The sequence below is a fragment of the Triturus cristatus genome, chromosome 7, assembly GCF_964204655.1.
Source record: "Triturus cristatus chromosome 7, aTriCri1.1, whole genome shotgun sequence".
Classification (NCBI taxonomy): Eukaryota; Metazoa; Chordata; class Amphibia; order Caudata; family Salamandridae; genus Triturus; species Triturus cristatus.
The window spans coordinates 51,502,379-51,515,153 of NC_140590.1; positions in this window are offsets into that span (position 1 = coordinate 51,502,379).

A 12,775-nucleotide genomic window follows, 5' to 3' on the forward strand; every position below is an offset into this window, starting at 1 on the left:
TTTACAGGCCATTCACACACCTTTCATACGTGATACAAACAAGACCATTCGCACCACCAGGTACAAAAGCAACACAGTACAAAAATCACCAAAAAGGGACAAGGTACACCCTGCTTCAGAAAGACAAATATTACTGCACAGTCATCTAACACGCAAGCACACACACATACTGGTTGGATTTGGCACGAGGGTGAGTGATGGTTCAGTAGATAAAATTGTATTACCAAGTGATTTCACAAAACATGAAATGCACTGGTAATAATTGAAAGGGCAAGAAACTGAACCATTGACTCACAGCTCGTGAGCTGTAAAGCCACGACAAGGCACCAACCTCTTTACAGGCCATTCATACACCTTTCATACGTGTGAGACATACAAAACCATTCACACCGCCAGCCGCGGGCCCATCACATAACAAAACTCACACCAGCACACAGCGCCATTCAAGGGCCCATCACTTTCACACGCCCACAATCCAGACACAGCAACTACACAGGCTGAAGGATTGTGTGGAGTGGCACTCAGCTAGCAGTGTGTGTAGTGACCAGCAGAAAGTCACTACTCACACACAGCCAGCCAAGCACCAGTCAACACACACCGCTAGCCAAACGCCAGTCCACGCACACCGCTAGCCAAGCGCCAGTCCAGGCACACCGCCATCCAATCGCCAGTCCAGGCACACCGGCAGCCAATCGCCAATCCACCTACACCGCCAGCCAAGCTCCAGTCCACGGACACCACCAGACAAGCACCATTCCACGCACACCGCCAGCCAAGCTCCAGTCCACACACACCACCAGACAAGCTCCAGTCCACGGACACCACCAGCCAAGCTCCAGTCCACGGACACCACCAGCCAAACACCAGTCCGCACACACCACCAGTCCACACACACCGCCAGCCAAGTACCAGTGCACGCACACCGCCAGCCAAGCACCATTCCACGCACACCACCAGCCAAGCACCATTCCACGCACACCGCCAGCCAAGCACCATTCCACGCACACCACCAGCCACGCACCAGTCCACGCACACCGCCAGCCAAGCACCATTCCACGCACACCACCAGCCACGCACCAGTCCACGCACACCGCCAGTCCATGCACACCGCCAGTCCACACACACCGTCAGCCAAGCACCATTCCACGCACACCACCAACCAAGTGCCAGTCCACACACACCAACAGCCAAGCGCAAGCCTACACACACCGCCATCACATTTTGGATTTTTTTAGAAAAAAATAAAAACACAAACAAATTGCAAATAGATACAAATCTTCTAACAGAAAATCAGCAACTAAATACATTGCACTAACACCAACCTTGAAACAGAATCATATTTTCCAAAGAATACAGACCAGGCAGTTCACTTTACCACTCATGAATCTTCCCAGAAGTTTTTACGCGTGTGGTACGCTCGGAAACAAGCAGAGAGACACAGTGCAGGATGAGAGGGACAATCGGGGCAGTACATACGACTCTCCTTCCGCAAACCTCTTCGCCAACAGACTCTACATCTCCTACTGGGAAAATCTTTTGCGGGTGTGGGAGGAATGTGATCTGGAAAGTGGCGTTCTTTCAATCTAGCAACATCCTCCACCAGTCCAACTCTAGGAACACTTGCCTGTTCCACTACAACAAGGCTGCCTATTACAGACTCCTGAAACTTAGCAAAAGTCATCTTTGACTCAGGGCAAGAATCCTGGAACACAACAAAAGCATTAAACATTGCCAAGTGGAAAAGATGGATAGCCAACTTCTTGTACCAAATGTAAGCCTTACGAAGAGCAGTGTAAGGTTCCAACCTCTGATCTACTCTGTCAACACCACCCATGTACCTATTATAGTCTAAAACACATACAGGTTTGCGCGCTTCAGCGACCTGACCCCAAACAGTCACAGGTGCAGTGCTTTCATCATGGATGGAAGTCAGCATGTAGACATCTCTCCTGTCTGTAAACTTCACAGCAAGAAGCTCCTGGCAACGCAACGCACTGCACTGTCCCCGCACAAGCTTTTGACAAACAAGTTCTTTCGGAAAACCTTTACGGTTACAGCGGACTGTGCCACAAGCAAAAGTGTCCACTTTGGCCAATTCCCTGAACAACCGTACACCAGTGTAGAAGTTATCTACATATAAATGGTGGCCTTTGTTAAAAAATCCTCTACCAAGTTCCCAAACAATTTTCTCAGTCACTCCAAAAGTGGACGGACAACCAGGGAGGTTAAACCTAGATTCCTTACCGGTGTACACCCTGAAATTAGAGACATATCCAGTCCTACTGTCACACAGCATATACAGCTTTATTCCATAGCGTGCCCTCTTACTAGGAATGTATTGCCTAAAAACCAAGCGGCCCTTGAACAACACCAAAGACTCATCCACTGCAATTTCTCTACCAGGGGCATAAATCTCAGAAAATCGATCAACAAAGTGATCAAGGACAGGCCTAATCTTAAAAAGACGGTCACAATCAGGGTGATCTCGTGGCAACGCTAAACCATTATCAACAAAGTGCATCATCCGAAGCAGAAGCAAATACCTGTCACGAGTCATGACTGCCGGAAAAATAGACGTTGCCATCAAGGGACTGCTAGACCAATATGAAGCCAATGATGGCTTCCTTAGCAAGCCCATCAAAAAAGTTAAACCCAAGAACTTCTTCATCTCTTCAACATTTGTGGGAGTCCACCGGGTAGCTCTAGAGTGTGGCTTAAGACTGGCACTGTTGTCCCTCAAAAACTGTTCGGCATACAAATTAGTCTGCTCAACAATCTCTGCCAAAAACACATCGTCCATAAACAACTGAAAAAAATTTACAGGCAAAAAGTTCTCGGTATTCACTCTAGACCCTGGAACACCAGTAAACTCAGGAAATTCCGGCTGCACCATGCCAGGGGCAACCCAGAGGTCATCACTTTCAACGGGAAGACTTGCAGCCCCAGCCTGCAGCCCAGATGTCTCTTGCCGCACTACACCAACGGAAAGGCTTGCAGCCCCAGCCTGCAGCCCAGATGCCTCTTGCCGCACTACACCAACGGGAAGCCTTGCAGTCCCAGCCTGCAGCCCAGATGTCTCTTGCCGCACTACACCAACGGGAAGCCTTGCAGCCGCAGGCTGCAGCCCAGATGCCTCTTGCCGCACTATCGGCACATCAGTCTCCTCCTCTAACACAGGCACTTCATCCGCACTAAGAGTATCTTCATCATCCGATTACCCCATACGGAGAGAAAACTCACTGCCAGAATCGTCCCCTGCCCCCTCTCCCTCAGAAGCAGAGTCAGTCTCTGACCCAATATCAGAGGAAGACTCAAACAGCAAACCAACAACCTGCTGAGCAGTCATCCTGCGGCTAGCCATTATACCTACTAAGATAGAAGACTGCACAAACAAGTCAACAACAACCAACAATGTGCAAACCAAGTAAGTAAAGAAATGTGTACCTTATATCAATAAGATCAATGTACTCAAAAACTATACAATCCAAAATCAAAAGAGACAGCTGCACTCACCAGAAACAAACTCTGCAGTGACACAGCAAAGACCAACGATATCAAACTAGAAAGAAGAAAAAAAAAAAAATTACTCACAAGACAACAAAATACACATCATGCACCAATGCAAAAAGTTTTTGAAACTCAAAAACCAAACATACTGCTATTATTACACCATTTGCAAAAAAAAAACAGGCAGAGAAATCAAACACATTTGCATTGTACAAAAAAACAGTCTCTTACCAAACTACACAAACAGCAAAACCACCAGAACCAAAACGTCAACGTGAACAGAAGAAAAGCCTTCACCTAGAACAAAAAAGTAAACAAAAAAAACATTACAATTGGAAATCACAAAAAATATAACAATAAACATTATAACATGCCATGTCACTACCCAAATGGTCAATCGGTTTGTGTGCCAGGTCAGGCAGAAAACAGCAGGAAAAAAAAGGCTATTCAGTCCCGGGGCAGGTGAGCCAAATACATATAACAAATTGCACCCTGGAAGCGAGGGGTCACTTCTATTTCTAATTGAACTAATTCCCTGGTGTCTAGTGGGCTTTTCTGCCCCCAATGGGAGCAGAAACGGCAAAAAAATAAAACCGATCTGCCCACAGAGGGGGCAGAAAAGTCTTCAAAACATTTAGGGGCCCAAGGAAGCGACCCTTGCCCAAGGGGTCGCTTCCTACAATAATATTTATATCCCTGGTGTCTAGTGGGCTTTTCTGCCCCCCCCCCTAGGAGCAGAAACGGACAGAAAGACGACCAATCTGCCCCCAGGGGGGGCAGAAAAGTATTCTAAATAATTAGGCCGCAAAGGAAGCGACCCTTGCCCAAGGGGTCGCTTCCTACATAAAGAAAAAGACATCCCTGGTGTCTAGTGGGCTTTTCTGCCCCCCCTGGGGGCAGAAACGGGCAGAAAGACGACCGATCTGCCCCCAGGGGGGCAGAAAAGTCTTCTAATCACTTTACCACCCTAGGAAGCGACCCTTGCCCAAGGGGTCGCTTCCTACATAACTAAATAGACATCCCTGGTGTCTAGTGGGCTTTTCTGCCCCCCCTGGGGGCAGAAACGGGCAGAAAGAAGACCGATCTGCCCCCAGGGGGGGCAGAAAAGTCTTCAAATTATTGGGCCCCCCAAGGAAGCGACCCTTGCCTAAGGGGTCGCTTCCTACATAGCATAAACGACATCCCTGGTGTCTAGTGGGCTTTTCTGCCCCCCCTGGGGGCAGAAACGCGCAGAAAGCGGACCGATCTGCCCCCAGGGGGGGCAGAAAAGACTTCCAAAAATTTTGCCCCCAAGGAAGCGACCCTTGCCTAAGGGGTCGCTTCCTACATAGTAAAAACGACATCCCTGGTGTCTAGTGGGCTTTTCTGCCCCCCCTGGGGGCAGAAACGCGCAGAAAGCAGACCGATCTGCCCCCAGGGGGGGCAGAAAAGACTTCGCCAAATTTTTATCCCCAAGGAAGCGACCCTTGCCTAAGGGGTCGCTTCCCAAATTCGAAATACCAAATCCCTGGTGTCTAGTGGGGCATCCCTACTCCACGATCGCGACGCTGTGCGCGATCGTGGAGCAGGAATGCCCTGTATTGAGACATCGGGGGAGAGGAAATACTCTTTCCTCTCCCCCGATGCCTCAATACTACAGATTTCACCGCCGCGGCCCCCACCGGACTACAAAAACCTACCTCTGCTCCCTTGGACGCGCTGGAAGAAATGGATTCCAGCGCGTCCAACGCTTCCTGATGACGCCGGCGCGCGCTGTGCGCGCTGACGTCATCAGAAAGCGTGGGGGGGCTCGGGGGGGCTCGGGGGTGGCAGCGGAAGCTCTTCCGCTGCCACCCCCGTAAAGGGGGTGAAGATCGCTGCACAAGGGGGGGAGCGCCAGCGCTTCCCCCGGGGGCTGTCCTCATGACGGAACGGTTCCGTCATGAGCACAGCCCAACCGATGCTCATGACGGAACCGTTCCGTCATGAGCATCGAAGGGGTTAAAGATGTATATGATCATGGTATATAAGCATCATTTAATGTAAAAGACGAGCTGATTATGAAATGCTGGTTCATATAGAACCTTTAAAAAGATGTGAGAACGACGGCGCTGGTCCCTTCTTTGTTTCACTGCATTGATGAATTGTCTTTAAAACATGGCTTTCTCTGGTGTGTCATCAACACCGAAGAAGGCAGTTTGCCGAAACGAGTTTGTTGCTGGTCATTGAAGAATAAAGTTTTCTTTGAACGCCCCCGCGAGTGCGGAAATTTCTCTTGTAACTGCTACCCAGAGTTTTCTGCTTTTTTTTTGCATAATTTATTCGTCACTCTATGCCTGAAAGGGTATTTTCATTTTATTTTTTAATATATGTAATATTTATTATTTTATTTTATATATCTAAAAAAGATATTTTGTATAACAATATCTATGAAATTTATATTTTCTTCTATATATTTTGGTACTTACCATTACAAATATAGGATGTCGATATTTTTTACATCGATATTTATAACTCGATATTGTGGTATGGTGATATTTTAGGTCTCGATATTCTGCCAATGAACCGTTGCACTCTAGAGTGTCCTCTTCCTGAAGCACGACTCTCTGGCAGCCGAATAGCCACCTTTTCCTTCTTCCTTGACCTAAGGACATACCAACATTTGTGGATTTCGTCCACTGACCGCTGTGTCACTCCACCTAAATTGATTTGGGCCCACATGTCTAGACAGATTTTATTTTCAGGCCTCAGGGACTGTCATAGGGGCTTGCCAAAGGAGTTGCTCAAGATTGTTGCAGCATTTCTCCATGAGGATTTATAGCTACTATTTGGAAAATTGTAATTTTCTTTTTCTCCCCCAGACTCCTTATCAGCATCCTAGCTCAACATACTTAGTAAAAGTTGTGTCCTCCTTGCCTCAAAACACACAACAATCAGCAGCAGTATGCACCACCTGCTCTCAGTAGGCTTCACAAGAGGGCAATGATGAGTACTTCCTGGTTTGATGGTCATTCACCTGAACCAGGAAGTACTTTTATGTACTTCTGGGGGAATGTGAAATTTGATAATGCATTCACAATTTGGGAATCACAATTACCGATTCCATTTGCAATTTAGGAAATCGCTAATTGCGACCCTCATATTTGTGACTCACAATTCGGGACGCATAAGCGTACGGTCATTCCATTTAGCATTTTCCTAATTGCGAGTCTCTAAATATCGCACTTAGGAAATCCCAAATCGGAGTGTTCGTACATCATGCCCCAGGTCCTGTAATTCATTAGGACATAGACCACAGTTTTGTGGTTGCTAATGAGATGTCTCACTTTTTAGAAAATGTTGAGTGAAAATTGAAGCTTTAGCAATGTTGTTGATGTGTGGTAGGAGCGACAGAGAGAGAGACCCAGGGTGAAATAAAGAGATTTCACTGTTGTGATAAGAGTTGAGAAAACCTGTTCGATGCAGCAGATCTAGAAAGTTGCAGTCTTCTGATAGGCTCTGGGAACATTCAGAGAGTCACTGGAGAGTTTCAAAGTGGATGGGATAATCTGTAATTGGTGTAGGAAACTGGCTCTATATATACTGCACCAAAATCAGGTATAGTGTGTATAGAGTCCAAATGACCCCAGAGGTAGTTAGAGGTTAAAGTTAGATAGAACCTTACTCTCTGTTTGTGGTAGAGTGGTCAAGCAGTAAGGCAGTAACAGAGGACAGTGTTAAGCATTTGATGTACACACTCAGTCAGCAAATAAATTCACACACTCAAGAACTGAACTCTAGGCCAATTGTTTTTGTATAAAAAACATACTGTTGTTTATTTTTAGGACCAAGCAAGCCTAGCACAGGTAAGCAAAAAATACTTTTCAGTAATAAGTTGCTGAATATAGAACAGTTTGAAAATGCAATAGAACTTGTACTTTGTTTGATTTACAGGGGATGCAGCAGGTTGCAACACTTAGCAAATACAGTACCTAGGAATGAATAGGCTTTTTCAGTAAATTACAGGTAAGTTACTTTTTATGTTACTTTTCTAACTCAGTGCTGGATGCCTAGATTCAGCACTGGGACATGTCCTGTACACAGGTAAGTAATTACGTTTTGGTTATGCGCATGATTTTTAAAGAATATCTTTAGATTTCAAAACTCCACACTTAGGGGGTCATTATGATGTTGTTACATTTGCCACCGCCGATCTGGCGATGGTGACCGCCACGACATCGTAACTAGTGAAACCCCCCGCCATATTACAATGGTGGGGGGTTTCGCGGCGGACGCAAAGTGTGTCCGCCGCTTTTCCGTCGGTCGGCAATCGTTCTGATTGCCGGCTGGGCGGAATTGGCCCTTAATATGGTGGCGGTGCCTAGCAGGCACCGCCATCCATATTAGGATGGTGTGTTGTGAAGGCCTTTCCATGGTGGTAAATCCTATGTGGGCCCCGGAGGGTTGGGGAGGGCTGGGGAGTGCACTTGGTGTGTACCCATGGTACCCCCTCAGGTGGCAGGCCACGTTGTGCATGAAAATGCACAACATGCCATTATGGCATTGCAGCGGGTGCTGCTGTACGCAGCACCCACCACAATGTCAAATATTCAGGATGTGACCGCCAGGACCGCTGTATGTCTGGCGGCCGGTCCCGTTTCCACTGGGATAGCGGGCGGACTAAAATCAGCCGCTAACTTCCCACCCTGTACCCCAATAATCCCCACAACCCACACATAAAAAATAATTAAACAATCACCCTAATTAATTATCAATTAAATAATGAATATTAATTGTCAACCAATTATTAATTAATTAAAAATAAATTACTTCCCATCCTTTACCCCTAAAAACACCACACCTAAAATGAATTACAGAATTTCCCTATTTAATTGTCAATTAATTAATTAATATTAATTAACAACTAATTATTAATTAATAAAAAATAAATAACTTCCCACCTTTTACCCCTATAAACCTAAAACCTACACCCTCAAAATATTATTAAATAATTAACAACATTAATTATCAATTATTTATTATTACTTATCAACTTATTATTACTTAATTAAAAGTAAATTACTTCTCACCATTTACCCCTATAAATCCCACAATCCACATCTGAAATTAATTACACAATTACCATAATTAATTATCAATTAATTAATTATAATTAACTACTAATTAGTAATTAATTAAAAATAAATTACTGCTCATCTTATACCCCTATAAACCCCACAACCCACACATAAAATGTACCCTCCCAAAAAAACACAATTAACATTATAATCTCAATTAAATAAATATTAATACATCTAAAATATTCATTAATTTATTATCAGCAAATTACTTTCCACCCTATTCCCCTATAAACCCACAACCCACAACAGAACTAAAAAATGCCGAATTTAATTAAAACAAAATTAATCACTACTAAAAATGTAACACATATATATTAAAAAAAACAATACTTATACAAAGAAAATACATCACATACATTTAAAATATATACTAAAATAGATAACACTAAATAAAAAATCTATCTTTTAAACAACTATATTTTTGCAAACGATATTAATACTTCTATATTTTTTCAATCGATATTTCTTACCTTAATTCAATATTCTTGACCACGATATTCTTGTTGTCGATATTTCTCTGTCACAATATTTAAAACTCAATATTTGTGTAACTCGACATTTCCAGCTCGATTGAGCCAGAGGCAGTTGGCGGATTAGGGCACATAGACACCTCAAAAGCAGGATCTGAGCCAACTAAGTGCATTTTGTCCACTGTCTTTTTAGAAAATGAAGGGCATCAATTACAAAAAAATGATGCAGTTCTGAACCACAAGTAATTTTTCTGCACTAAGCTCTGTCATTTTAAAAGCACAGGGATGCGCTGTATCAACAACAAAACAACGCATCCTTGTGCTTTTCTGTGCGCTATCGCATAATTGGCTGCCTTGCGACAGTGCAGGCACCCTTGCATCATGTTACAAGAGTGAAGGCATTGCGGGGATGATTGTTTTTGTGCAGGAAGGCTTACCTTCCTGCACAAAAACAATAATTGATGGCATTTTCCTCTTTCTATGTGTGCTTGCATAGAAAGAGGAAAATACGAGGAGAAATAAAAGTATTTCTCCTCGTTGCACTACTCCTACACCTCCCCTATGGAGGCGTAGGATTCTGACTCAGTCCCAGCTTTACGAAACTTTATAAATTTGGAAATATGTCTGGTTCCATGGATGCTGCATGGGAACACCCACAGCAACACCCATGTAACACCCGTTTCACGCAAAGTAATGCGTGAAAGCGGACCATATTTACAAGGCCATGAAAAGTCATACAGGGTGACTTTATGTGGCCCTGTAAATATGCGAAGGCATACTGCACTGCCGGTGCATCAAAAACAGTGACTCACCGGCAGCACAATGGCCTTGTAAATGAGGCCCGTGATGTGTATTCAGACATGTAGTTAGCATTCACTGCAGCCATACAAGCGCATTATGGGCGATGTAGCACATTGAACATAGCCTATGTCTTAGGAACATTTTATTGTACTGAAACAACAAATAAATGCCATGTCAATGCAAATCAAACACAAGTAAGCAATTGTACGTTTCTTCTGCACCACAGACAAAGCTGCACAGCCCACAGAAGGGGCTGAGTCAGAGGAGGGTGATGTCACTCACATGGACGAGGAGGACAACAATCAAAATGGGACATACTTTGGCTCCCCAAAATCTTTTAGAGGGTGTTATCTGAAATATCAAGACACTTCTGAGAAGCAGGAATTGAGTCAGGAGTGACACTATTTATTTAAACAACTAAACGATAAATGTCACGGACACATCACTAATCAAGAGCAAAAACATGCTGTCTGGCAAGTTTAGAATCACGGCAGTTCAGAGAAAGAGAGAGATTTAATATCAAAGTATAATAAGGGCTTAGCTAATGTTAAATAAATCAGCTAGCTGGGACCACCTCAATCGTGAAATACACTGTGAGAGGTGGTAAATGTGTCCTTCAGTGAGTAGCCCTGATATACATTTTTAATGAGGAACTATTGACCGCAAAGTCTAACTTTAGCAGATGTTTGACCACAGAACTTAACAAAAGCTGAACATTTTATTGAAAACAATTTGTGTCACTTCACAGAAGCTCTAAAGCTGAAGCTCCTTAAAGGTACATAGTTCATCAGAGTGGAAGAGGTGTGGCGCCGCGGCCAGGGCGACTGACTCCGGAATCTGGGGATCACGGTTCGATCCCCGGCGGCAAATTAGACCAGCACCATGTGACTCTGGGCAATAGCTTGCTTAATCTTCCCGGCGGCCCCCAGCGCCTAGTGACCCTTACGGGTGATTGTTCGCGCTTTACCAATGTGGATTATTAATATTATTATTATTATCAAAAGTTTATTGTTTATTTTAAGCCATTTTACTGTCTTAGTTTCCAAAGCTAGCAAAGCATCAGGTGAGAAGCTACAGAAAGTCCCAGCTGGCCCCCACTCCTACTCTTAACCCATCCTGTTCTTCTAGATGACAGCTGCATCCTGATATTGCTACATCTTCTCGATGTTCAGAAAGATGTACACACAGAGGAAAGGGGCTCGGAGACTTGTTCATCAGAAAGACAGTGACCTGAGGTTATTGGCCTTCATAAGAGAGACAATTCTGAGGTTACATGAAGGCATGAGGCCTACTGCCTCTGCAGATGCTCAAGGCAGTGTGGACAATTTATCACAACCCTGTCTTTGGGTTGGCAGGGACATTTGAGACTCTCATGCTTTAGATGTGGACAGAATGGACCTGGGGCACTAAATGGTAAAACTAGACCTTGCTTAACATCACATGGGCACAACGGTAGTGCTGCATGTACACCACAGCCTTCATCACCAGAGGAGGTTGCTGGCCAACCACAGCCAAGCAGCACCTTCTGGGACATGGTTGACCATAACGCAGGCCAGGATCTGTCTCACAGCCAATCTTGTCCAGTCCACAAGCAGCTGACAACACCCAGGTCTTTGTAGAGCATTGAGAACTTCATGTTATAGGTTCAATGCCTGCAACAGAACCAGATACAAACCATGAAAAGGAGGTTATTGACCATGCAACTTACAATGTCCTTTGGATTGGTCAATGTGTCCACACAGTTGGTGGATAATCAAAATCACATTGACATGAGGATTGACAGCATGACAGCTGCAATCAAAAAGTTGTGAGTCCAACTAGCAGACACTGACACAAACCAAAAGCCCTGTGAGAGGCACTTTGCTACCAGAATGGACACTCTAAGCCATTTAATCAGCACATTGGTACGTGCCACAACTAGCCTTTGTAGGAGGACAGTTAATGTCCAAGTCGAAAAGGGCCACTTCAGTGGTGACTCAACAAGGGGACTGCAACTCATCACAAAAGCCATTGAGGCAATGCAAACAGACCGCATTGAAGGTGGCACATCTGGTGGCGGGCAGGGGAGGGAAGACCTCTCTCACATCAGTAGCCTCTCCACTACCGATACCACAACACAAAGGCACAGAAGCAGCTGGACACAATCTGCCAAACATCGTGAGAGTACACCATCAGGCTGCAGGGGCAGAAAGCATTAATGTTGATATATTTTTAAGAGTTTCTCATATCTGATAATGGTCATATCTGGTGGATTATTGAGCATTGCATGACTTGCTATTTCTTTATTGTTAATGAAGAAAATAACACACATACCAGTCATTAAAGAGATTAGCTTTCAAGGATTATCACATTTCTGTTGTTTGAGAAGATGATCAAAAGCATTATAAGCGTTGACTTACCTTCCAAACAAATTGTTGGCAATGTGGTCCCGTCGCCGCCTTCCCTCCACTGATCTCCTTTCCTCTGCTCGCTGCTGTGTTGGAAGTGCAATATCGCCATCTTCCGACTCAGAGTCTGACGCTATGATACGTATTCCTCTCCTGGTGGCAATGTTGTGCAATACTACACAAGTGGCTATGATTTTGCATGATATTTCTGGTGCACACTGTAGTGCTTACCATTCTCTTACATAAACACTAAAATCTGTTTTTCAACAACCCAAACGTCTGCTCAGGTATCCCTCTGATGCATATCTGTGCAACATTGTAGCGCTGCTCAACGGGGTTATTTGGTGAGAGGTATGGTGTCCAATTCCAGGGTCGTACAGCATACAGCACCTGTGCAAGACATGCACATGGATGTCCGGTCACACAATGAATGTCACAATACTGCTCTTCACACTTTACACTACGCTGCATTACCTAATAAATATACATCATCAAGCTCCCCATGTTCTGG